The following is a 25,490-nucleotide window of genomic DNA, read 5'->3' on the forward strand; positions in this document are numbered from 1 at the left end:
GTATCACCTACAAACTTGGAGATTGTCCCCTCAACACTAAGATCTTGATCATTAATCTATCAGGAAGCACCACAAACCTTCCTTAAGCCTGAAACTTATGCTATAACCATTATTCTCTGTTCCCTATCACTCGGGCAATTTTTCACCCATAATGCTCATATCCAGTTGATTCCATGAGGTATAACCTTTCTGAAAAGTCTGCTGTACGGCACTATATTGAATGCTTTTTGGAAATCCATATAAACCACATTCGCCCTTCTCAACTCTCTGTACTACCTCTTCAAAAAAAGCTCCAGTACCTTTCTTAAAGTTGATCTTACCTTAGAAGATTCCATACTGGCTCTTTACTGATTATCTGCATTTTCCAAGGGATTATTAATTCTAAACTAAATAATAGTTTCAAGGAATTTCCCCAGCACTGAAGTTAAACTCTCTGATTTCTAATAGCTGGGCTTTTCCTGACAATTTTTTTTGACCAAGGGTGTTACATTTGGGATGTTAGCTGCTGGTCTGTTTTAACACAATCCCTTCGACCTCTTCAACCTTTCTTCTGAATTTTCTGTATTTAGCTTTGTTCTCAATTGTGTGTTCTATTTGACACTGTTTTAAGAAATGTTTTAAAAGCTTTACTTTAATCTTCATCTCCCCTTGGACTCAAAGACCCCTGAATTTTATCTTATCTTTCCCTCTTGAAAGAATATACCTCAACAGTGTCCAAGCAATCTCTTCTTTGATGTTAGCGCATTGTTCAGCTGCAGTTTTTCCTGCCAACCTTTGAATCCAGTCTATCATTTTTTGCTGCATTAATTATTCTTGGATTATGTTTTGTCCTTTTCCACCATAACCCTAAGCTTAAGACATAATGGTTAGAGTCCCTGAAATGTTCATCAGCTTAACATTTGCTTTATTTGGACTACCTCATTCAGAAGTCTTAGGTTTGGCAGTGTCCCTTTTCTTGCTGCACTGGATACACATTACTATAATGCTTCCAAGTTTTTGCCATCTGCAAATTTTTAAATTGTGCCCCTGTACACCAAGATCTAAATTATTATTATACACCATGCGGGCGGCACGGTGGCACAGTGGTTAGCACTGCTGCCTCACAGCGCCAGAGACCCGGGTTCAATTCCCGCCTCAGGCGACTGACTGTGTGGAGTTTGCACATTCTCCCTGTGTCTGCGTGGGTTTCCTCCGGGTGCTCCGGTTTCCTCCCACAGTCCAAAAATGTGCAGGTCAGGTGAATTGGCCATGCTAAATTGCCCGTAGTGTTAGGTGCAGGGGTAAATGTAGGGGAATGGGTCTGGGTGGGTAGCGCTTTGGCGGGTCGGTGTGGACTTGTTGGGCCGAAGGGCCTGTTTCCACACTGTAAGTAATCTAAAAGGGAATGGCATTCCACCTGGAAGAGCAAGGTTTCAACTTCAACCTTGGGGAACTCTACGACAAACCTTCCACCTTTCTTAAAAACAACTACTCACCATTGACCTCTGTCTCCTGTCACTCAACCAATTTCAAATTCATGCTACCATTGTCCCTTTCATACAGTTTGCTGGTAAGCCTATTATGTGATACTTTGTCGATACACATCATTACATTACGTTCATCAACCCTTCCTGTTATCTCATCAAACTATTCAATAATTAATTAATGGGTGGCACGGTGGCACAGTGGTTAGCACTGCTGTCTCACAGCGCCAGAGACCCGAGTTCAATTCCCGCCTCAGGCGACTCTCTGTGTGGAGTTTGCACATTCTCCCAGTGTCTGGCTGGGTTTCCTCTGGGTGCTCTGGTTTCCTCCCACAGTCCAAAAATGTGCAGGTCAGGTAAATTGGCCATGCTAAATTGCCCGTAGTGTTAGGTGTAGGGGTATGGGTCTGAGTAGGTGTGCTTTGGTGGGTCGGTGTGGACTTGTTGGGCCAAAGGGCCTGTTTCCACACTGTAAGTAATCTAATCTAATGTTAATAACTATTGCCTTTCACATCCCTGTGCTGACTTCCCTTAATTAATCCACAATTGTCCAAGGATCAATTAATTTTATCCTAAATTATTATTTCCATAACCTTTTCCATGACCACAGTTAAAGTAGTTGGCCTGGAGTTGCTAGGTTCATCCTTGTATCGTTGTTGTTGCCTAATAATGCTCCTGCAAGTAATTTAGTGCATTCTATAATGCTATAGATGCTAAATAAATACAAAGTTGTGGCCATTTCTGTGCTGTTTTTCTTTGCTGGTGATTTGCAATGTTGCCTTTATTATGGTGAATCACCAGTGGACGTTGTGTGTGATATTGTTTGAGTGGTGTTTGTGCCAGTGCTACAGTAGGGGGCAAGAAGCAGCTCACAACTGTTTTAAATGGCAGCATTAACAATCATGTCCCAACATAAGCTGCTCCAGCAAAGAGTGACCTTGTCCTTTCTGGTGAACTTAGCATTCCAGCTGCTGCCACAGTTCAGCAGTCTCCAGATGTCAGTTAGTCGTGAAAGGAAGCCCACAGATGTATTCTTTGATCAGTGCTGCATGCTTGAAACAATCCATATGCTGTTAAAATTGAACATCTGAAGTTTATGCCACTAAAGATAGATGTAGGGAATCAATTTCTATTTGGGGGAAGAGTCCAAGATGAACAACCATTAATATAAATTGGATGCTAATAATTCCAGGAGAAAGTGAAGACTGCAGATGCTGGAGACCAGAGTTGAAAAGTGTGGTGCTGGAAAAACACAGCAGGTCAGGCAGCATCCGAGGAGCAGGAGAATCGACATTTCGGGCATAAGCCCTTCTTCAGGAATAATTGCTAATAATTCCAGTCAAGAATTCAGGAGAAACACCTTTAGTTTAATTTATTCGTTCACAGGATGTGAGTATCGCTGGCTTTGCTAGAACTTATTACCCGTCCCTAATTACCTAGAAGGCAGTTCTGAGTCAACCACATTGCAGTGGGTCTGGAATCATATGTAGGCCAGACCAGGTAAGGAGAGCAGATTTCCTTCCATAACGGACATTAGTGAGCCCCACCAGATGGGTTTTCCCTGACAATCAATAATGGTTTCGTGATCATTAGTCTCCTAACTTTTATAAAAAACTTGAATTCACAGCCCATCATCTGCCCTGGCAGGATTTGAACCTGCGTCCCCAAAGCACATAACCTAAGTCTCTGAATTAATAGTTTTTAGGTGATGAAAGCACTAGGTCATCACCCACCCCCCCACCCCCAATCAGAATAATAAAAATGGAGAACTCACTACCAACGGTTGAGATGATAGCATAGAGGAAGCTACAAAACACAGGAGAGAAAGGATTAGAAGAATATGTTAATGGGAGAGATGTAATAGTGTGTGAGTGAAGCATAAACCCCAGCATGTAGCAGTGACACTGAGTGGTCTGTTCCTGTGTTGTAAGTTCTGTCTTTCTATTACAGAATGTTTGGAGTGGGTGTGACTGTGACTAACACTGAAGGCTAGAGCAATGACCCAAACATCTCAAGAATTTCTAAAGAGAGAATGTTGCTCAACAGATTTGTGTGCAAAATACCATCTGTAGCAAGTGGGTAGTCAATATTGTGCACAGATTGGCTGCTGTATTACATACTAGCTTAATGGCTGTAAAGTACTTTAGGACACCTTAATGCATATGAATAGTGGTTATTTAATTTGGTTTGATTTATTTATCTGACGTCCTCTAAACTGCACTTTAAGCAGTGGCACCAGGCTACTTTGTATAAGAAAACTAACCCCGTGCACAAATATACCGTACAAACACGTTTATCACCGGTTCACTAACACAGTGAAGACAGGTTTCAGTTGACTAGATCTCATTCTCAAGTGTCAATTTGTTTTGAGTTCAAATGGGTCCCTGAGGATGTAACAGAGATACTGATCCTGACCCAATATTTAGGCCAAGATTTGCCTACGTTTAAGATAACTGCTTGTGGCAAGGTATTGATGGTAGGGCCTCACTTAAAGATAAGGAAAATATATTCGTTCTCTGGGTGTATTATCGCTGACAAGTCATGTGGTTATTAACCCTCCTCAGTTGTCCTTGAATGGCTAAGTCACTTCTAAGGACTTTTATGGTGCACTGGTCGTGTCATTACCTCTGGATCCTAAGGCCAAGGTTAAAGTCTCACCTGCTCCACAGGTGCATGATAGCAACTTTGAACAGGTTGCTTAGAAATTCCTTTTAAAATAGTGTGCTCCCCCCATATGTTGCTTGGTTCCGGAATCACATATCGAATCAGACTGGATAAGAATGGCTGGTTTCCTTTCCTAATGGGCATTAATGCACCAGTTGGGTTTTTACAGCAATCTGACAACTTTTAAGATCATTTTGACTGGGACTGGTTTTCTATTTTTAAAAAGATTGAATTTTTAAACTGCACATGGTGAGAACTAACTCACACTCTCTCTGTAGCTTTAGCCCAGTGACATAACTTTGTCAGTCACTACATCTCGAGACACTAAACAGCTGTTTCCCAGAGAAATAAATGCTCAGAATGTTACCAAATTCGTGTCCCACTCTGTTTCTGGATCTCTGCATCTAACAGGAAATGACCAGATCACAGTTGAAAAGGTTGAGACCAGCGTAGATGTGAGGCACATGCAGATGTTGATTCAGTCTAATTCGAGGCTTTTTAGTAGCTTAGTATTGGAATCAAAGGGAGATCCTTCCTCTGACTCGCCCCTGTGACAGTTATCCTTTGAAGGACAACAACATGCACAATGTTATGAAACTCTCTTTAGATGGTCAAACACACCCAATTCTGTACTGGGTTTGTGTCTGAAATTTGGAATGAGGAGAATTAAACCAAGCCAAGGTCCCTGAGAGTTTCCCACAGGGAATGCATATCAGGAAATGGTGCATGATTTTCCATCCATTAATTTGAATGGACTGAGCTGGATGGCGTCTGGACAAGATGTTTTGATATCGCTCCTGACGTTGATGCTTCACATCTTAAACATTCCATCAAATTATTTATCCTGTTACTTTGGAAGACCCAAGGGATATGATTGATGGTCCACTTGTGACCACGTAGTTATCAGATCTGCTCAAATATGGGTTATAAATCAACTCCTTCCCAGTGGATCCTTCAGATTCCTGTAACTTTTGCCTTTTATTGTTATTCTTGGAATATGAACCTAATTCTTTTCTTTCCAGCTCCCCTGTCCTCCAAGCCTAGAAGAAAGGCAATGGTGAACGTTTGTGTTTAGTATGACAGGAACACAATAGCCTTTTATTCACCCTTCTTTGAAGCATCATTAAGATCTGGAGTTCATGATGACAGGATTTCACTTCGCAATGTTGCTGTGAGGTGCCCCAAAGCTGAATTGTTATCCTGCTGTCTGCACTGCTGAGAACCTCCTTCTTTCACTCTACTACAACATAAATGTGCAATTATACAGCACCTTCAATGTACTAAAAACATCCCAAGGTGTTTCTCAGGAGTGTTTCCAAACAAACTTCTGTACTAAGCCACACAGGAGATGCCGGGTTAGGTAACTGACTATTTGGTCAGAGAAGTAAGGGCTAATGCCCGAAACGTCGATTCTCCTGTTCCCTAGATGCTGCCTGACCTGCTGCGCTTTTCCAGCAACACATTTCCATCAGAGAAGTAAGGAGCAACTTAAAATTGGAGAGAAGTAAAGAGTTTTGTTGTGGAAATCTGAGATTTAGGACCTCAGTATTTGAAGGCATAGAGGGATGATTAAAATCAGAGATGCCAGAATTGGAGGAATGCAGAGATTTTGGAGGGTAAGTTTGAGAGGAGGTAACTGAAAGAGGGAGGGGGTGAGGCCATGAAGCAGTGTAAAAGGATAGTAAGAATTATGGACCAGGAGCCAATGTAAGCCAAAGACTGCAAGGCTGATGGGTTCAAAAGGAAATTGTTGTAAAATTTTCCACATTTCTGGTGTGACACATTATTTAGACTTGCGTTCTCATTCATTGTGTAGAGACAGTCGCACTTCTTTCAGACAGGATGAGATAACTTCAGAGACAATTAAAGTTTGTTTGAATTTGGGATAAAGGCTGTTCTTTGTGGATTTTGAAACATAAGCTAAAACCAACAAACCAGAACCACTACAAGAAGCATTAACCAGTTAAAATGTGAGGGTTTAGTCTTGGCTAAATAAATGATGAATTGGACCCTTTAGTCCAGTACTATCAGTTTATAATGGCTAAGTGACCCTTACAACAGACAGCAATTCTATAGTTTGAACAAATATTTTCAAAAGAACATTTCACAACTGCTTACTTCTGGTACCACAAGTTCTGTAGTGGTTCATAAAGGCACTCATCACCACCTTCTTCAGAGCAAGGGAGAAGCAAATAAATGCTAGTCTAACCGGAGACACATACATGATTTCATTTTAAAAATTGGGATTAATGTCACATAAAATCCTTCACAATGAGAACAATTCCTCATGCAAACACTAGCCAATGATCACAAGCAAAACATAACAGTGGAGGAGTAAATTACTGCAGATGCTGGAATCCATACTGAAAATAAAAGGTGCTGGAAATCACAGCGGGTCAGGCGGCATCCATAGGGGAGAGACCATCTTCCCCTTACTCCCCCTGTCTGCCTTCTGCAGGGACCATTCCTTCCAGACGCTCTAGTCCAATCTTCAACCTCCAACACCAACCCCCTTCCCACGGCACCTTCCCATGTAACCACAGAAGGTGCGACACCTGCCCCTTCGCTTCCTCCTTGCTCACCGTCCAGGGGCTGAAACAGTCTTTCCAGGTGAAGCAGCATTTCACCCGTACCTTGTCCAATTTGCGTATTATATTCACTGCACCCAATGTGGCTGACTCTACACTGGGGAAACCAAATGCAGACTGGGTGACCGCTTTGCGGAGCACCTTTGGTCTGTGCACAAACAGGACCCCCGTCCTTCCTGTAACCGGTCATTTTAACACAACATCCTGCTTGTGTGTCCATGTGTCTGTCCCTCGGCCTGCTGCAGTGATCCAGTGAATCACAGCACAAACTGGAGGAACAATATCTCATCTTCAGACCAGGCACTTTACAAACTTCTGGCTTAGTATTGAGTTTAACATCTTCAGACTGTGAACCCAATCCCATTCCTTCCCTTTCTTTCAGCTTGACTTGTTACATTCTCTGTCACCATGTCCTCTCTCCCCTCCCCTATGCCAGTGGGACTGTCTGTTCGTGGCAATTAGACACACCACTATTCTGCCATTCACATATTCCGATCACTTCATCTGCATGATCAGCACCATTTTGCCCCAAACTATTGCATAAATGCTGTCCCCTCAACACTTAGATTAGATTCCCTACATTGTGGAAACAGGCCCTTCGGCTCAACAAGTCCACACCGACACTCCAAAGGGTAACTAACCCTGTATTTACCCTTGACTAATGCACCTAACATTATGGGCAATTTAGCATGGCCAATTCACCTGACCTGCACATCTTTGGACCGTGGGAGGAAACTGGAGCACCCGGAGGAAACCCACGCAGACACGGGGAGAACGTGCAAACTCCACACAGACAGTTGCCCAAGGCTGGAGTCAAACCTGAGTCCCTGGTGCTGTGGGGCAGCAGTGCTAACCACTGAGCCACTTCATATCAGCTATGAAACATAAGCTAAAACCAACAAACCAGAACCACTACGGTCCGTCAACTTGCTCTGTCTCTCCATGGTCACTGCCTGACCTGCTGCGATCTCCAGAATTTGTTGTTTCCACTCAAAAAATAACAATGCCGGGTTATTCATAATTTTGTCGAGATTTTCCCAGGTCTTTCTTCCAGTTGACACCAAGTCATGACTGAGCTCGCTGTAGGGCTTTTAAAACAGAGCAGAAAAATTCATGTTTGTCCATAATACCTATCTTGGTAGGTAAAGGATTTTCTTGAAGTGCAGCCTCAGTTAAAGTGGAGGAAAGGGCCTATAAACACCAGGAGACAATAAGAATGTAATTTGTGAGTGACATTAATTGAGGGACAAATGTTGGCCAGGATCCTGGTGAGAATTCCCCAGTGCATCTTTTGAAAAGTGTCCAGGGATCACTTTATCTTGATCTGAGAGACCACCGAGGGCTTGGTGTAATGTGCAAACCAAAGGGTGGAATTTCTGTCAGTGCAACATTCCCTCTTTACTGGTCATCCCATAATATGGCACAATATCAGAACTGATGCTATGACAATAGCAGGGTTCCTTTAGTACTGACCCTCTGAGGGTGCAGCATTCCCTCAGTGCTGACCCTCTGACAGTGCAGCACTCTCTCAGTAATGACCCTCTGACAGTGCAGGGCTCCCTCAGTGCTGACCCTCTGACAGTGCAACACTCCCTCAGTGCTGACCCTCTGACAGTGCAACACTCCCTCAGTGCTGACCCTCTGACAGTGCAACACTCTCTCAGTACTGACCCTCCAACAGTGCAACACTCTCTCAGTACTGACCCTCCAACAGTGCAGCACTCCCTCAGTACTGACCCTCTGACAGTGCAGTGCTCCCTCAGCGCTGACCCTCTGACAGTACAGCACTCCCTCAGCACTGACCCTCTGACAGTGCAGCACTCCCTCAGTAATGACCCTCTGACAGTGCAGGGCTACTTCAGTGCTGACCCTCTGACAGTGCAACACTCTCTCAGTACTGACCCTCCAACAGTGCAACACTCTCTCAGTACTGACCCTCCAACAGTGCAGCACTCCCTCAGTGCTGACCCTCTGACAGTGCAGCAATCCCTCAGTACTGACCCTCTGACAGTGCAGCACTCCCTCAGTGCTGACCCTCTGACAGTGCAGCACTCCCTCAGTACTGACCCTCTGACAGTGCAGTGCTCCCTCAGTACTGACCCTCTGACAGTGCAGCACTCCCTCAACATTGACCCCCTGACAATGTAGCACTTCCTCAGTACTGACCCTCTGACAGTACAGCACTCCCTCAGTACTGACCATCTGACAGTGCAGCACTCCCTCTGTACTGGCCCTCTGACAGTGCAGCAATCCCTCAGTACTGACCCTCTGACAGTGCAGTGCTCCCTCAGTACTGATCCTCTGACAGTGCAGCACTCCCTCAGCACTGATCCTCCGACAGTGCAGCACTCCCTCAGTATTGACTCTCTGACAGTGCAACACTCCCTCAGTACTGACCCTCCAACAGTGCAACACTGTCTCAGTGCTGACCCTCTGACAGTGCAGCAATCCCTCAACACTGACCCTCTGACAGTGCAGCACTCCCTCAGTGCTGACCCTCTGACAGTGCAGTGCTCCCTCAGTAATGACCCTCTGACAGTTCAGCACTCCCTCAACATTGACCCTCTGACAATGTAGCACTCCCTCAGTACTGACCCTCTGACAGTCCAGCACTCCCTCAGTACTGACCCTCTGACAGTGCAGCACTTCCTCAGTACTGACCCTCTGACAGTGCAGCACTCCCTCAATGCTGACCCTGTGACAGTGCTGACCCTCTGTGCAGCAATGCCTATATTTACAAGGCACTGAGGTAAGAGTCTGAAATGTAATTTCACTGAAATAATTAGTCTCGGTGAGTATGTCTGATGTTTATGTCTAACTTGTTTCATGGATTATGCGTTCTTGAGCTGTTTCGCATTCCTAAATTTTTATGCTTTGTTCATGGAACACAAAACTTTGACAATGGACCTTTTTTCTCTTCTGCAGAGAGCAGGCCATCAGTTTTGAACCCCATGGCTTTTGATTGACTGGTTTTCTGTGAGAGCAGCCTGTAAGAATAGGATGTCATCTTTGATATTTGAATCCAAGCTTTAAACTTGAAGTATTGTTTTCAAGAAGTTTGATTAAAGCCATTCCCAAAGCAATCCAAATGAAATTGAGGAGAATCTTGATTTTATAAAGATATGTTGCTTTGAAGAATGATAAGGAATATTAAGGAAACTCCAGGAACTCCATTTATAAATAGATTTAGGCTTCAACTTTACCTCCTTTCATGTTGCTACATCAGGTTGAGACAGGAAATGTAGTCTTGATATCATGCCCTAAGACCATAAGAAATAGGAACAGGAGTAGTCCATTTAGCTCTTTGAGCCAACCATTTAATTGGATCATAACTGTTCTTACTTTCCTGCATTTTTCCCACAACCCCTGATTCCTCAAGGGATCAAGAATCTATCTCAGTCTGAAAGATACACACAGATTCTGGCCTTACAGCTCTTGGTGGCAAGGGGTCCCAAAGACTCTCAACCCTCTGAGAGATGAAATTCCTCCTCATCTCAGTCTTAAATTGATGCCCCCTCATTCTGAGACTGTACCCTCTGGTACAAGACTCTCCCATGAGGGGAAACATCTTCTCAGTATTTACCCTGTCACGCTCTTTATATGTTTCAGTGAGATAACTTCTCATTGTTCTCAATTCCAATGAGTACAGTCCCAATCTTTTGCTCATAAGACAATCCCTCCACATCAGGGATCATCTTTGTGAATCTTCTTTGAACTGCGACCAATGAAATGATATATATCTTTAAGTAAGAGAACCAAAACTGCTCATAATACTCCAGACGTGGTCTCACCAGCACTTTGGACAGTTGCAGTAGGACTTTCTCACTCTTCTACTCCAACGGCCTTGAAATAAGGGCCGCATTCCTTTAACCTCCCTGACTTCCCACTGTCTGTGTGTGCAAGCTTTCTGTGTTTTGTGCACAACTTTTGGAACATTGTGTGCAATTCTGGTCTCCTTCCAGGGTTCAGAAAAGATTTACAAGGATGTTGCCAGGGTTGGAGGATTTGAGCTACAGGGAGAGGCTGAATAGGCTGGGGCTGAATTCCCTGGAGCGTCGGAGGCTGAGGGGTAACTTTATAGAGGTTTATAAAATCATGAGGGACGTAGATAGGGTAAATAGACAAGATCTTTTCCCTGGGGTGGGGGAGTTCAGACAAGAGAGCATAGGTTTAGAGTGAGAGGGGAAAAAATTAAAAGGGACCTAAGGGGCAGAGAGTGGTGGGTGTATGGAATGAGCTGCCAGAGGAAGTGATGGAGGCTGGTGCAATGACACCATTTAAAAGGTATCATGGGTGGGTATATAAATAGGAAGAGTTTAGAGGGATATGGGCCAAATGCTGGCAAATGGGACTAGATTAGGTTGGGATATCTGGTCAGCATGGGCGAGTTGGACCGATGGTAAAAACAATGACTGCAGATGCTGGAAACCAGATTCTGGATCAGTGGTGCTGGAAGAGCACAGCAATTCAGGCAGCATCCGAGGACAGGCAAAATCGACGTTTCGGGCAAAAGCCCTTCATCAGGAATAAAGGCAGAGAGCCTGAAGTGTGGAGAGATAAGCTAGAGGAGGGTGGGGGTGGGGAGAGAGTAGCATAGAGTACAATAGGTCAGTGGGGAAGGAGATGAAGGTGATAGGTCAGGGAGGAGAGGGTGGAGTGGATAGGTGGAAAAGGAGCTGGGCAGGTCGGACAAGTCTGGACAAGTCAGGGGATCGAGTTGCTGGAGGTTAGAAACTAGGATGAGGTGGGGGAAGGGGAAATGAGGAAACTGTTGAAATCCACATTGATGCCCTGGGGTTGAAGTGTTCCGAGGCGGAAGATGAGGCGTTCTTCCTCCAGGCGTCTGGTGGTGAGGGAGCGGCGGTGGAGGAGGCCCAGCACCTCCATATCCTCGGCAGAGTGGGAGGGGGAGTTGAAATGTTGAGCCACGGGGCGATTTGGTTGATTGGTGCGGGTGTCTCGGAGATGTTCCCTAAAGCGCTCTGCTAGGAGGCGCCCAGTCTCCCCAATGTAGAGGAGACCGCATCGGGAGCAACGGATACAATAGATGATATTAGTGGATGTGCAGGTAAAACTTTGATGGATATGGAAGGCTCCTTTAGGGCCTTGGATGGAGGTGAGGGAGGAGGTGTGGGCACAGGCCGATGGGTCTGTTTCCATGCTGTACATCTCTATGGCTCTAAGTCCCTTTGTGTTGTTGCAGCTTCCTGCAGCTTTTCTCCATTTATATAATACTTTTTTTTCTCTCCCTTCCAGCTTCACATTTTCTCACATTATACTACATTTGCCAAGTTTTTACCCACTTATTTAACCTGTTGTAAGATCTCTATAAGTTGTTTGTATCCCTCTCACGATTCTGCTTTTCCTCTGATTTTTGTGCTGTCTACAAATTTGGTTACAGAACATTCACTGCTTTCTCTAAGTCCTAGGTATGTATGTTGTAGACATCTGCCATGCCAATGCTGAGCCCTGCGAACCCCACTGGTTGCCAATCTGAAAAAGAAATCTTATCCTCACTCATTGTTTCCTGCTCATTAGTCAATTCTCTATTCACACAAATTAAATACCTCCAACATCATGGGCTGTGATCTTATGTCTTAACCTTTTGGAGAAACCTTGTTGAATGCCTTCTGGAAGTTTATCAACTTGTCCATCCCAATCCACTCTGGCTGACACTTCCTTGAAAACTCTAAATTAGATACAATTTCCCCTTCATGAAGCTATGCTGACTCTGCTTGATTAGATTCGATTTTCCAAATGTTCTGCTATTACTTCCTTAATAATTGATTCCAATACTTTTCCAACAATAGGGGTCAGACTAATCAGCCTATAGTTACTTACTTATCGCCTCCCTCCCTTTTTGAACAGGGAGAGTCACATTGGCAGTTTTCCAATCCTCTGGTACTTCTTCAGAATCAAAGGATTTTTGGAAAACTCTAACCAATGCCTCCATTATCCTGTAGCTATTTTTTTTTAGGATGCTGGGATTCAAGCCATTGAAATCAGGGGACTTATCTGCCTTTGGGGCATCATTGGTTTCTCTAATCCTGCTTCTTTAATTATGGTGATGACATTTCCTTTTTCCTCCATCCATGTTTAATATTAATGGGATATTTCAAGTATCTTCCACTGTCAAGACGGAATAGAAATATTTTTTAACTTCTCTGCCATTTCCTTATTTGCCATAACCATCTCCCCACGTTCATTTAACAAGAGGATTATGATCTCTAACCTCTGTTTAGATATTTATAAGAAACTTCCTGTAAAAAGCTCTTATTGTCAGGTTCCTCGCTAGCTTGCCTCATAATTTAGTTTCTCTGTGTTTATTATCTTTTCAGTCTTCCTTTGCTGGATTTTGAATTTCCCCCCGTCTTCACCTAACTCTTGCCTTCTTATATGCTTTTTCTTTCAGCCAATGCTCTCTTGAACTTCTTTCCTTAGCCCTGGTTGGTCTCTCCCTCACTTACAAGCTTTCCTCCGAACTGGGATGCATTTTTGCTGAGAATCATGAATTACCTCTTTAAGTGTCTGCCACTGCTCACTTCCTGGCATTCCCACTCCGCTATCTGCCCAGTTCACTTTCACTAACTCTATCTCATTTCATTGTAATACCCTTTATTTAAGTTAAACGCAGTTGTTTCTGACCTGAGTTTCTTGAGCTGAATATTAAACTTTATTACTTCCTAGGGGATCTTTTACTCTGAGGTCATTTCTTAAAACTGCCTCATATTACCAGATCCTAAATAGCCTGCTCCCTAATTGGCTCCTGGGCCTCCTTCACCACCAAATCATAGCCACCAGCCAACTGGAGGAAGAACGCCTCATCTCCCGCCATGGGACCATACAACCACATAGCATCAATGTCAACTTCACCAGTTTCCTTACCCCTCTCCCCCCCTCCCCCCCCCCCCCCACCTCATCCCAGATCCAACCCTCCAACTTGGCACCGCCCTCTTGAACTGTCCTACCTGTCCATCTTCCTTCCCCCAACCGCTCTACTCTCCCCACCAACCTATCACAATTATCCTCCACCTGCAGCTACTAATCACCTTCCCACTTACCTTCCCCCCCAACCTCACCCCACTCCCCCATTTATCTCTCAGCCCCCTTTCTCCTCCACATTCCTGGTGAAGGGCTTATGTCCAAAATGTCCAAAATCTTCTGCTCCTCGGATGCTGCCTGACCTGCTGTGCTTTTCCAGCGCCACACTTTTCGACTCTGACTCTCCAGCAGTCCTCACTTCCTCCATGATATATTGCTTATGTCTGGCATCATCTTTCCACTTCAACAGCATTATCAGTCTTAATCGCCATCTGTCCCTTTAGTTCATGTCTCCATTCCCTCTATTGTCTTTACCAACAGCCTTTAATCAGACTCCCACATCAGCTATCTTTGAGTTTCAAATGATCCAATCCATCACGAGTCCAAGCCTTGACCTGTGCTAAGTCAACGCAGCCTGTTCGATCCAAACTCTAATCAAAAATGGCAACATTCTGGTTATATCATGGTGTTATATATAGGAAAGAGTTCCTGTCTCTGAGCCAGTCCCACCTGTTGCTCCGAAATAATATCCTTGAACAGGTTGTTTAGAAAATATGTACATCAGAATGAGGCTTTAATTCAAATAGTAACACTTGGCTTTACTAATATTATGCTTTGGATGTCAGCTTAGCAGTTGCTTCTGGGTTTTGAAAGATGTATTTACATGTTAATTAGTTTAGGCACTTTTTGAAATATCAATTGTCTCAAAAGAGTGAAACTTGAATCCAGCGTTGGGAATTTTCCAAAGCCATGAATGCAAGGTTAGTACAAACTATCGACTTTAAGGTAATATTCAGGGCCCAGGGCTTTACTTTCAACTTAGGTTCAGAAGCTAACAGCTTCACTGGCCCATTCTCAGTTCGTACTCTCCTTCTCATTCTTCCTGACCTATGAACAAATTCTCTTTGGGAAGGTTAACAGGTTATTCACTGGCTGTGAATGGGTCCCAGCAACCTCCTTGCCTCACAATCAGTTTGACAATTGGAGTACAGCTATAATGTATTGGGATCCACAGAGACCGAGAATCATTGAATCCCTACAATGTGGAAGTAGACCATTTGGCCCATCAAGGCAAAAGTGAGGACTGCAGATGCTGGAGATTAGAGTCGAGAGTGTGGTGCTGGAAAAGCACAGCAGGTCAAGCAGTATCCAAGGAGCAGGAAAATCGATGAAGGGCTTTTGCCCAAAACACCAATTTTCCTGCTCCTTGGACACTGCCTGACCTGTTGCACTTTTCCAGCAACACACTCTCGACATTCGGCCCATCAAGTCCACACTGACCTCTAAAGAACGTCCCACTCTCCTCAGCTATCCCTGTAAACCTGCATTTCCCATGGCCAATTCACCTAAACTGCACATCTTTGGTCTGTGGTAGAAAACTGGAGAACACTCATGCAGACATGGGGAGAATGTGCAATCTCTGCACAGACAGTCGCTCAAGGGTGGAAGGGAACCGGGCCCTGAGTACTGTGAGGCAGCAGTGCTAACCACTGAGTCACCGTGCCACCATTGTGAATGTCCTTAACTATTCTTCACCCTGGGCAAATGAGAATCCAATCCCATATGTCTTGACTCAGTTTTCATAGCAGTTTAGTGTTGGAGGTGGAACTGTCATTGTCTTATCATCAAAAGACAAATAATTAATTAAACTCACCACTACCTAAATCTACAGAATCTAATTGCTTTAATCCATTACTGGGTCAGTGGTTTCTAACCTAAGGCAATGAGGATGATTATTGAGGAATGAGAATAAATTAGTTATTTTCTGTTTGATTCTGGGATCCATGCTAATGGCCTAAATATTTGATGGGTGAAAATATAACTTAAGGCACAGGAAATGAGGACTCCTTCCTGGTAACGTGGAGCAGATGCTTCAAGATCCCAGATGTGCTCATCAAATACATTTTGATTCCTGTATTGGCTTGTCTTTTGTAAAGTTGAGCTTATCCCAAGCTCTGTTGTCCATATTATAAACCATACTAAGTCATTAGCCCTTTGCTCGCTAACATATGGCAATAACTTCATTTTAACCTTCTAATTCTTGTGTTTGTTTGCTTCCATCTCCAATATCTCTCTCTCTCTCTCTCTCTCTCTCTCTCTCTCTCGCTGTAAGCTTCCCCACCCCAGTTCTTGCTGTGTTTGTAAAGCCACAGCTGTTGCCCATCTTTAGTTGCTTTGAAAAGTTAGGAGTGCGACTTCGTTAAGAGTCAGCTACGTATAGTGTGATCGAAGTCTCAGGTAGTCTAGACCATTTAGTCCATACACTATCCATCACCTGAAACATTCACTCTCTCCACCATCCGCATGTATGGGTAACAGTGTGTACCATCTACAAGCATTACTGAAACAATATCAACTCAGCTCCTCCAACAGCACTTTCTAAACCTGTGATTTCTGCCACCAAGAAGGGCAAGGGGTGGATGGCGTAGTCATGGTAATGTGATTGGGCTGGTAAAGCAGAAGCCCAGCCTAATGGTCTGGACATATGGCACTTGGTGGAATTTGAATTCATTTAATAAAAATCTGGAATTGAAAGCTAATCTCAGTGATGGTAACCATGAAACTATCACTTTTTGTTGTCAAAACACCCGACTGGTTACTAATGTCTTTTCTGGGAGGAAATCTGCCATCCTTACTTTGTCTGCTCTGCACGTGACTCGCAAATCTACAGCATTGTGGTTAACTCTTAACTGTCCTCTGAAATAGACTAGTAAGCTGCCCAGTTCAAAAGGATGGACAACAAGTGCAGGCTGTGCTATCATCACCCACATCCTGTTAAAATAATAGCAATAAAACTGGCAGCAGATACACGGGAAAACCATAACTTGTAAGTTCCCCTCCAAGTCACACACCAGCCCGACTTGGAACTATTTTGCTGTTCTTTCACTGTCTGTGGAACTCCGTCCCTAACAGCACTGTGAGTGTACCTTTTACAAGAACTGAGTGTCTCACCACCAGCTTCTCAAGGGCAATTTGGGATAAATGTTGGTCTGACCAACAACACTAATGACTGATAGAAAGCTGGGGTAGACTTGAGAACCAGTTAATTTTGAATAACTGTTCAGCAGATATTGCTTTGTTGATTAACCCTTAACAACTGAATTTGTTCTGTTTATTTTCACAACTAATCCTTGTTGTTTTTGAAATTTAATCTTTAGATTATTAATCCACCACCAAGCCCTTTGGCATTATTAAACACCATACTGTATAACTACATTCGCAGGCCCCATCTGTGAAGGGAAATTAAGAAAAAGACAGTGTTGTGAAGCAGTATGAATGGTAATCACCATAGCCTAATCTCCAAGAGAAGCAGAAATAATAGCTGCTTCATTGAGGGGTTCGGTTAAGGCTCAGGATGATTGATCTTGCATGGAAACCTTTTGGATCCATATTCAAGGTGAGGCTTTTGAGGAAACTTTGAGCAATGTTTTTCCAAGTGTCCACTTGAAGTGTTGCTTTCAACAGACATGTTTTCAGCTCACGACCTTCAGTGGAGAGGAGAATGTTTCGTGTGCGTGGAGCATTTGCTGAAAGATATTTGCGGTGGGTTCCACAACATGTTGCTGGTGCAAGGCAGCGTGTCAGGAGCAGTAAAGCCATAACATCCGATCGGTCCTACATTATGGTCAGTGGTTGTGGTAATCTGTAGGCTCTGAATCCCCTCGGTCAGCAGCCAGACTGAGCTATCTCATAGTCAGTGTCCCTATTACTGTGGCACCGTGTAACAGAAAGACCAATGAGCTAGCCTGTAGAAATGGAGAGATTTTAAAGCAGATGGCAGTGTAAAGGTCGCGTTGCTTGAGTCCTCCTGGACCATAGGGCTGCTCTCCTAAAGGAGCGAGAGGAAATGGTACTGGCTGAATCTGAGAGTCACCCTGCCACTGGTGAGGGGAGAGGTTGAGAATGAGAATCTTTTATGGTGAACTCAGCTGCTATGGGATTCAACCCACAGTGTTGGTGTCAGTCTGCATCGCTAACCGAGCCCCTAGTGTTAGTGTATTGGTAATGTCACTGCATAGTAATCCAGAGGCCTAGGCTAACAGCCAGTTAGTCACTTTGGAATTGAAAGCTAGTCTCACTAATGATGGCCACAAGACCAATTGTCATAATGACCCATCGTTGACAGAAGGAACTCCAGCAATCCTCAGCTGCTTTAACCTGACAGTGACTCCAGATCCACAGAATGTGGTTGATTCTCAATTGCCCTCTGAAGTGTCTGCCTCTGCTCAGTGACTGTTAGTGATGGGCAGCATATGCTGGGCCTTGGCTATGACATTCAAATCACGTTAAAGAATAAAAAGAAAATAAGTATATGAGTCACAGAATCCCTACAGTGTGGAAGCAGGCCATTTTACCCATTAGATTCACATTGACCCTCTGGTTAGCATCCCACCCAGACCCTGCATTGCCCATGTCTAATCTACCCAACATACATATCCCTGGACACGATGAGCAATTTAGCATGGCCGATCCAACCAATCTGCACATTTCTGGACTGCAGGAGGAAACCCACACAGACACAGGGAGGATCTGCAAGCTCCACACAGATAGTCACCTAAGTCTGGAATCAAACCCAGGACCCTGGCGTTGTGAGCCACTGTGCCACCCCATTGAGATCGTCATTCATCCCTGACACAGGGAAGAGTTTGCAGGCTAGGGTGGTAGGTGCAGTGAATGAAACAGTTTTGAAACACACAGACCAGAATGTGTCAGGTTGACAGGTATTTACTCCATCATATCTCATCACAAATAAACTGCTGTCACAAAACAAATACAGCCAGCAACAATGTGTACACAAGAAGAGCCCATGCCAATGACCAAGTAAAGTGGGATTGTTTTTCATCCTGAGATTTTGATGTTTTTCTTGGTTAGACTAGTGAGGGAAAGAATCAAACATCCCCCCCCCACCCCCGAGGGGCAACACCTCTGACACACACTGACCTCATATGCTGGAGTATAAGAACAGCCTTTGTTTGTAAAGCTCCTTTAGCAGGATAAAATAAGAATTGTGTCAATGACAATCTGCAACAAAAGAGAAGTTAACCATGTTCCCTTGACATTCAATGGCATTAGCATTGCTAAATTACCAGCTAATAACATCCTGGTGTGTGTGTGTGTGCATTTTGCAGGGGTGCAGTTACCACTGACCAGAAGCTGAATTACATGAGTCATATAAGTATTGTGGCTGGAAGATCATGTCAAAAGTTGGAATTCTGCAGTGTCCAATTCACCTTCTTTCTCCCTAAAGTCTGTTCAGCTTCCACGAGGCAAAGCTCAGGTGTGTGATGGCCACATTAGAACTCGCACATACTATTGCAGTCAGGTTGGGATGGACAAGGGGCAGTGGGAATGCCACATGGTGAATGTTTAAGGTCACTGCCCTCAGATGTCCTCTGAAGGTCCGCTAACCCACTGGCTGAGAAGTGTAAATTTTGTCCTACGTTTATATTTCCAGATGCTTTAAAACACACTCTACGTCCTTAAAGAATGCTGTTGCAACCTGACCTCCTGTTCTCTGGATTATTAACTTATTATTAATATTAGAAGTTCACACTACTGTGCTCACTAGAAAATCCGAGTCTGTGTTCTTATGGCCTTCAGAGAAAGAGAACAATCCAGAAATAGATTCTAATCGACTTCAAACTGAGGAACAAGTTAGTGATTAGCTTAAAGCTACCAGCTGGATATGTACTGAATACAGTGTCCTGGTTATTTGTATGAAATATGTGAATCAGCTCATTATATTAATGCCATACTCTTGATGAAATCTCGTTGCCTGGGATGGACGACTATACTCTCAAAGAGCCTATACCACTGCTGTCTAAATAAGGAGCAAAAATATAACTCGGCTACCGATTGAATTTGCCAGAACATTCCATGGTGCTTGCTCATATTGTGCTTGTATATACACGGCAATGTTACAGAACTGGCTAAGAAAGAGCCAGCAAATTCTCAGACAATGGCTGTCGACAGTACATGTTTCAGCTATTTTGTTAAGTAGGAAATAGTTGTAATGGTGTCAAGCGTTTGGCACCTGAGAATTTGTGTTATATTCTTGTTTATAACTCCACAAGAAAAGCCCCACCTCAACTCATGGAAACGCAGGTGGGGGAGAACAGGAATTGTGCATTTTACATCTGTAGGGAGCTGCCCATTAATGTTAAAAAAAGTGTACTGCAAAATAACTGCTACTTGACAATCTCAGCAAGGGAGTTCGCAGATACATTGTACTTACTGGATTTGATCCTTTGGACTCAAATGCAAAGTATTGATAATCCATCTTTGTATTAGTCTCCAGTCAGCATTTCTCTCATCTACAAACAGCTAAACAATGACTGAACAAGCCTGGCTGTTCCTTTGCACTCATACCTATTTTAATCAGATTAATAGTTCAGAAACATAAGAATAAATTTTCCCCATTCCTAGACATATGGACCTTAGAATATCTTGGCATGAGCACAGTGGATCAAGTAGCCTTATCTGCACTATGTTAATCTACTGTGATAGAGAGAATTCAAACAATTACTCAATGATCCGAAGCAAAGAACAGGAAACTTAGCTTCTGAAACTTCATGTCAAGTTTTATTAGTCTCTGGCTACAATCAATCAGGAGTAATTGGAGTTATCTTGGGAGTAAGACTGTTTTCAGTGGGAGTCAGTAGTTTAAGTAATAAACTGGGGGCTACTATGTTAATTAAGGGGATTACGAGAAGGCATTCGGTAAAGTTCCTCAGAAGAAACTGTTCGCTAAAATTGGAACTCATGGAATTGAAAGCAAATTAATGATCTGATTAGATTCCCAACAGTATGGAAACAGGCCCTTCAGCCCAACAAGTCTACACCGACCCTCCAAAGAGTAACCCACCCAGACCCATTCTCCTACCCTATATTTACCCTTGACTAATACACCTGACACTATATCGGCAATTTAGCATGGCCAATTCACCTGGCCTGCACATCTTTGGATTGTGGGAGGAAAATGAAACAGACGTGGGGAGATTGTGCAAACTCCACGCAGACAGTCGCCTGAGATGGGAATCGAACCTGGGTCCCTGGTGCTGTGAGGCAGCAGTGCTAATCACTGATCCACCGTGCCACCCCTTTAGGAAATTAGTGAGCAGCAGGTAACCAGTCAGTAGGTTAACTGGTGGTATCCCTGTAAGACTCTGTGTTTTGGGGCATCATCTATTCACCGTGCCTGGAGACAGCACCTGTCAGAACCTGAGCAGCTAACAATAACCAACTTCATTTCTTCATCCATTCAATTATATTGTGAGCTTGGTGGTTTCAGACAATCTCACTAGCATCAAATTTGCCAAAATGTCACGGTGAGTATTGAAAGGAATTTTCTCTAGTCAATTTTTATTCCATCGTCTAATCCCACATATCTCCTTGCTGTTGGGGCTAAATAAACCCACCTTTCATTTTGGATTTGTGAGTCAGGGAGGCACGTGATTTGCTCTAGCTGACCCCACAAAAGTTGTGCTGCCTTATTCTGCTCCCCCTTCATGCTGTCTTCTTCAAGATTTCCTTTCCTCCTCTGTCCTTCAGCTTTATTCAATTCCTCCCACCCTTCAACTTCCTCCTTCATTCCCTTCTATGGAATTCGAGAAGGGGGAGATATCTTCTGTCTGAGTTCACTTTGGGATAACCCTTTACTCCTGGCTTGGAGTTAGTTATCCCCAGGAAAGAATTTGGAAATGGTGAACTGCATGCGTGCAGCTTCCAATACATTTTTGTCACCAAATGAAGCTATGCATTGGAGCACGCAGCACGGAAGTTTATCCTTACACTGTTAACTCTGTGATAGTCCAAGTCCTCCATATCGCATTCAGGATATAGAGATCTTGCATCAAATGCAAAAATGGCTTCAAAAATGCGACAGAACTGTTGAAGTTATTACCGTTAGGAAAGATAGATGGAGCTCTTCTTCCGACAAAACAGAATATTGAGGGGTGGTAGGTGAACCGATAGGGATCTTTCCAATTCACTCAGGGAGATGTAAATAAAATATTTTGACTAGCTGGGGAGTTCAGAACTAGGGGGCATAAATACATGATAGTCACTAATAAAAAATTCCAGAGAACCATCTTTACCCAGAGAGTGGTGAGAATGTGGAACTTGCCACCATGGGGAATGGTTGCAGTGAATAGTGTAGATACATTTAGGGGGAAGGTGGATAAACGTATGGGGTGAAAGCAATGAAAGAATGTTATTGGGGTGTGGCAAGAATGGGAGGAGATTCATGTCAAGCATAAATGCCAGCATGGACCAGGCATGTCGAGTGGTCTGTTCTGTGCTGTAAATATTGTGCAGTTCTTTGTACATAGCTCAGCTTGCAGTTTCTTGTCTTCCATTTGATCCTCAGGTATTCCACTTAGTGTGAGGAACTCAAATATTTCCTATCCAGAGGATGAATTGTGATTAAAGACTCAGCCAGTGATGCTGCCTTCATTATCTTTTTACTGAGAGCTCTGTGAATCTTCAGCAAGTCCAGCCAATTTGCATTAGCTGCTCTTGAATCTTCCTAGCTGCTTATCTTTGGCTTAGTGGTCCTGATTGGAAGGTGGGGGAGGGGAGAGAAGATGGAGTAACAACCTGAGGCGTTTAGTACCAGTCATTCTGGGTCGAGTACCAAACTGACTCATCGAAGAGAAGGACCGAGCCTTTTTTAGTCAGCATGAATGTTTTAAAGTAGTTGTCAATTCAATGAGCTGCATGCCTTTCCCAATTGCAGAGTAATGGAAACTGTACTGGTGGTGAAGAATGTTTCAATCAGGCAGCTGGCATCCTGCAAAGTGCTTTTGACTTAATAGTTGTACTTCTGTGAGTAGCAACTGTGCTAACATTTACAAAAGTACTTCATGTAAACAAAGTTAAGCTGGATTGAGAAAATAAATTCAGAGATGCAGAATATTGTAAAGTGCCTCCACTCATGGGCTGCAGCTTCTATTTCTTCACACATTACTGTGATTAGCTACTCAGCAATTCAATACCATTAGCGGCATCTTGTCTCAGATTGTCACAGTGTGAGATAGAAGATCGTCCGTCTCAGCTCCACGTGAGCTGCATTTAGGTGAAAGCCCCACTGCCAGTGATGTCCAAGTTCCACCCAAGCCATTGTTTGGGCCGTGCTTGGGAACAATTTTGTGCAACACTGGTATTTTTCCATCACCACAATGGCACCCTCGGTGAAGGTGGAAACTGGCAGTTCATTGATGGTCCCTCATCAACAGGCCAGCTCCATACTCCCAAGTATGAGATTGTGGGACCAATAGTGCACAACCTCATCTATCACTACTGCTGGTGAAGGGTGTTATGTATTGAGCTAAATAAGACAGTCCTGATGAAGAGCTTATGCTCGAAATGTCTACTTGCCTGCTCGTCCGATGCTGCCTGACCGGCTGTGCTTTTCCAGCACCACACTTTTTGACTCTGAATAGGATTAATACATACTTAGCTGCTGACTGCCATCAATGAACCTCTCATATCGACGCAACAGAGAGGGACAGCAGAGCGGGTAATATAACAAAATACTCAGATTATGCGATATATTACACTTTAGCCCCACTTCAAAAATAGAACACGTTGTGTATCAAAATGCAAAATGTTACATGTACATAATTTTGCAGAATACAGTCAACAACAGGAACAGCTGAAATATGGCAGGTTGGGTTGCACACTTGTATTTAATAACATCCAAAATCACACCAACCAATCTTTAACACCGGCTTATGTTTATCAACATTTGAAACAATGTGGAGAATGACAAATTTCTTCTTCCTTCCTACAAATGTTCACTTAGCCTACCTGGCTTCTTTGTCTTTCTATCTAGGTATCACCTTCCATTTCCTTTTATTAAACTTTGCTTTCTCAACATCTCTGACCTTCCTATCAGAATTTTGACGATGAACTCCACTTCACAATTAGGTCTGTGACATCAATTGATTTGTCTTACTCGAAAACTTTGACTCACTTTGCTGTACTTGGGAATTCTATGACACCAGAACAGTTCATTTTGACTTCCACTTTCTTTCTGAATTTCACTTTGAGCTGTCTGAGGAATTTGGGCAATAGGAAATTTCGCTTTCTGTCCCTTTGTCAGGTTTCTCCTTTAATGCAAATGATCCATGCAACACTAATGGAGCCCCCATCCAGTAACGACTACATTTTAAAAATTCATTTGTGGGACTTGGGCATCACTGGCTGGCCAGCATTGATAGCCCATCGCTATTTGCCCTGAGAAGGTGTTGGGGAGCTGCCTTCTTGAATTGTCGCAGTCCACTTGGTGTGGGTTGACCCACAATGCCAGAAGGGAGGGAATTGGAAATATACTCTGTCTCTTTACAGCAATTCCAAATACATATTTCTTTTTAATTCCTCAATGTTTTATTACCACACTATACTGACCAGCACTGAACTCTCTGAGTTCCATGCCTTGTATGTTATGATGCATCTTCACTTTGTCTTACTTTTCTCTTACTTTGTGATTAATGTAAGCCTTAAGGAAACTAAACCCTGCCCTCAGAGTGTATCTAGTCATTGACTCATAAGGCTAGCAACCTGTTGTAAACTGCAGTTACTCTCTGTAAGAGAACAGAAGATTGTCCAGCTGTGTCAAAGAGAATATTCAAATGCTGGCTGACGTGGTGGAAATAGTATGTTTGACTCCAATTCTATTCTGTAATACTTCAAATGCTTCTGACATAAAATGTGGACCATAATCTGACGCCAACACCTCATAAAATCCATAAATTACGAAACAACTTCACGGATCTCAATAGCTTAGGCACTTGCATCATTGGGAATAGACATCACGTTTATCACTTATTGTAGCTAGCAGCCAAAGTAATGCACCCCTTCACTCCCGAAGAAATCAATATATATGCATCTCCTCAGTTTTCTTGTGTTTGAACATAGAAAGAAAGAATGCTTGTTTGGGTCATATCTTAATCAGGTACACATTTCACATTTCATCAACTCTATGATATCTCTATCTACCTTTCTGTTATGACCAGACTCTGTGAAATGTTCTGGTTGTTATCATGGTTCCAGATGGTTATTAATACATTTTTGTAAATTCTTGGAAGGGCAAAACACAAAGAAATATCCTGCAGGAGATGTCTTTTAGCCTGCAGATAGTCTGCCCCTCATTATTCACCCTGTAATATCTTTTGTTGTGTGTGAAATCCCCCAACACTCGCTAGGTATGACATTCTATGGGTTCAAAACAGAACTTAGCCAGACAGTTACTGAATTTATACCTGCTGACTTCATCTTCTTGTAAAAGAACTCTTACTTACTAACACATTTTGGAATTAAAAGTTAAAAATATCCACAGTAATTCAGGGTAATGATCCATCATTGTGGCATTTTAGATACCAAAGGTAGCCTCCAAGTATGCTACTGTTATCCTATGGATTATCCCTGTATGCTCTTAATCAAGTTCCTCTGAAATCTCTCATTCTAAACCTTGGTGATATAATTGCTCTTAAATCCTTAAAGAGACAGTCATTGTCTCCCCTCAGTTCATTTCAATGTATTCCTGCAATTTCTCAACATCATCCTCTCCACACCAATCATCCATGATGTAATGCAGCATGTTAATGAGTCCTACTTCCTGGAGATTTTCCTCACTAATATCTCTGACAGACACTGGCATTTCAATTGTACATGTAAGTTAATTCACAGTTTTAAAAAAGTCAATCAGTATTCACGGGAAATCTTGAAAGAC

At 43.3% G+C, this 25,490-nt stretch overlaps 1 protein-coding gene across 1 annotated transcript in view; it reads left to right on the forward strand.

Annotated features, from left to right (window-relative positions):
* The window catches only part of LOC122550473 (uncharacterized), a 278,599-nt gene that overhangs the window by 13,961 nt on the left and 239,148 nt on the right, over positions 1–25,490 (forward strand). The gene's annotated exons all lie outside the window — the stretch shown is intronic.

The sequence above is a fragment of the Chiloscyllium plagiosum genome, unplaced genomic scaffold, assembly GCF_037043375.1.
Source record: "Chiloscyllium plagiosum isolate Xiang-an unplaced genomic scaffold, Cpla_swu_hap1 HiC_scaffold_6, whole genome shotgun sequence".
Lineage (NCBI taxonomy): Eukaryota > Metazoa > Chordata > Chondrichthyes > Orectolobiformes > Hemiscylliidae > Chiloscyllium > Chiloscyllium plagiosum.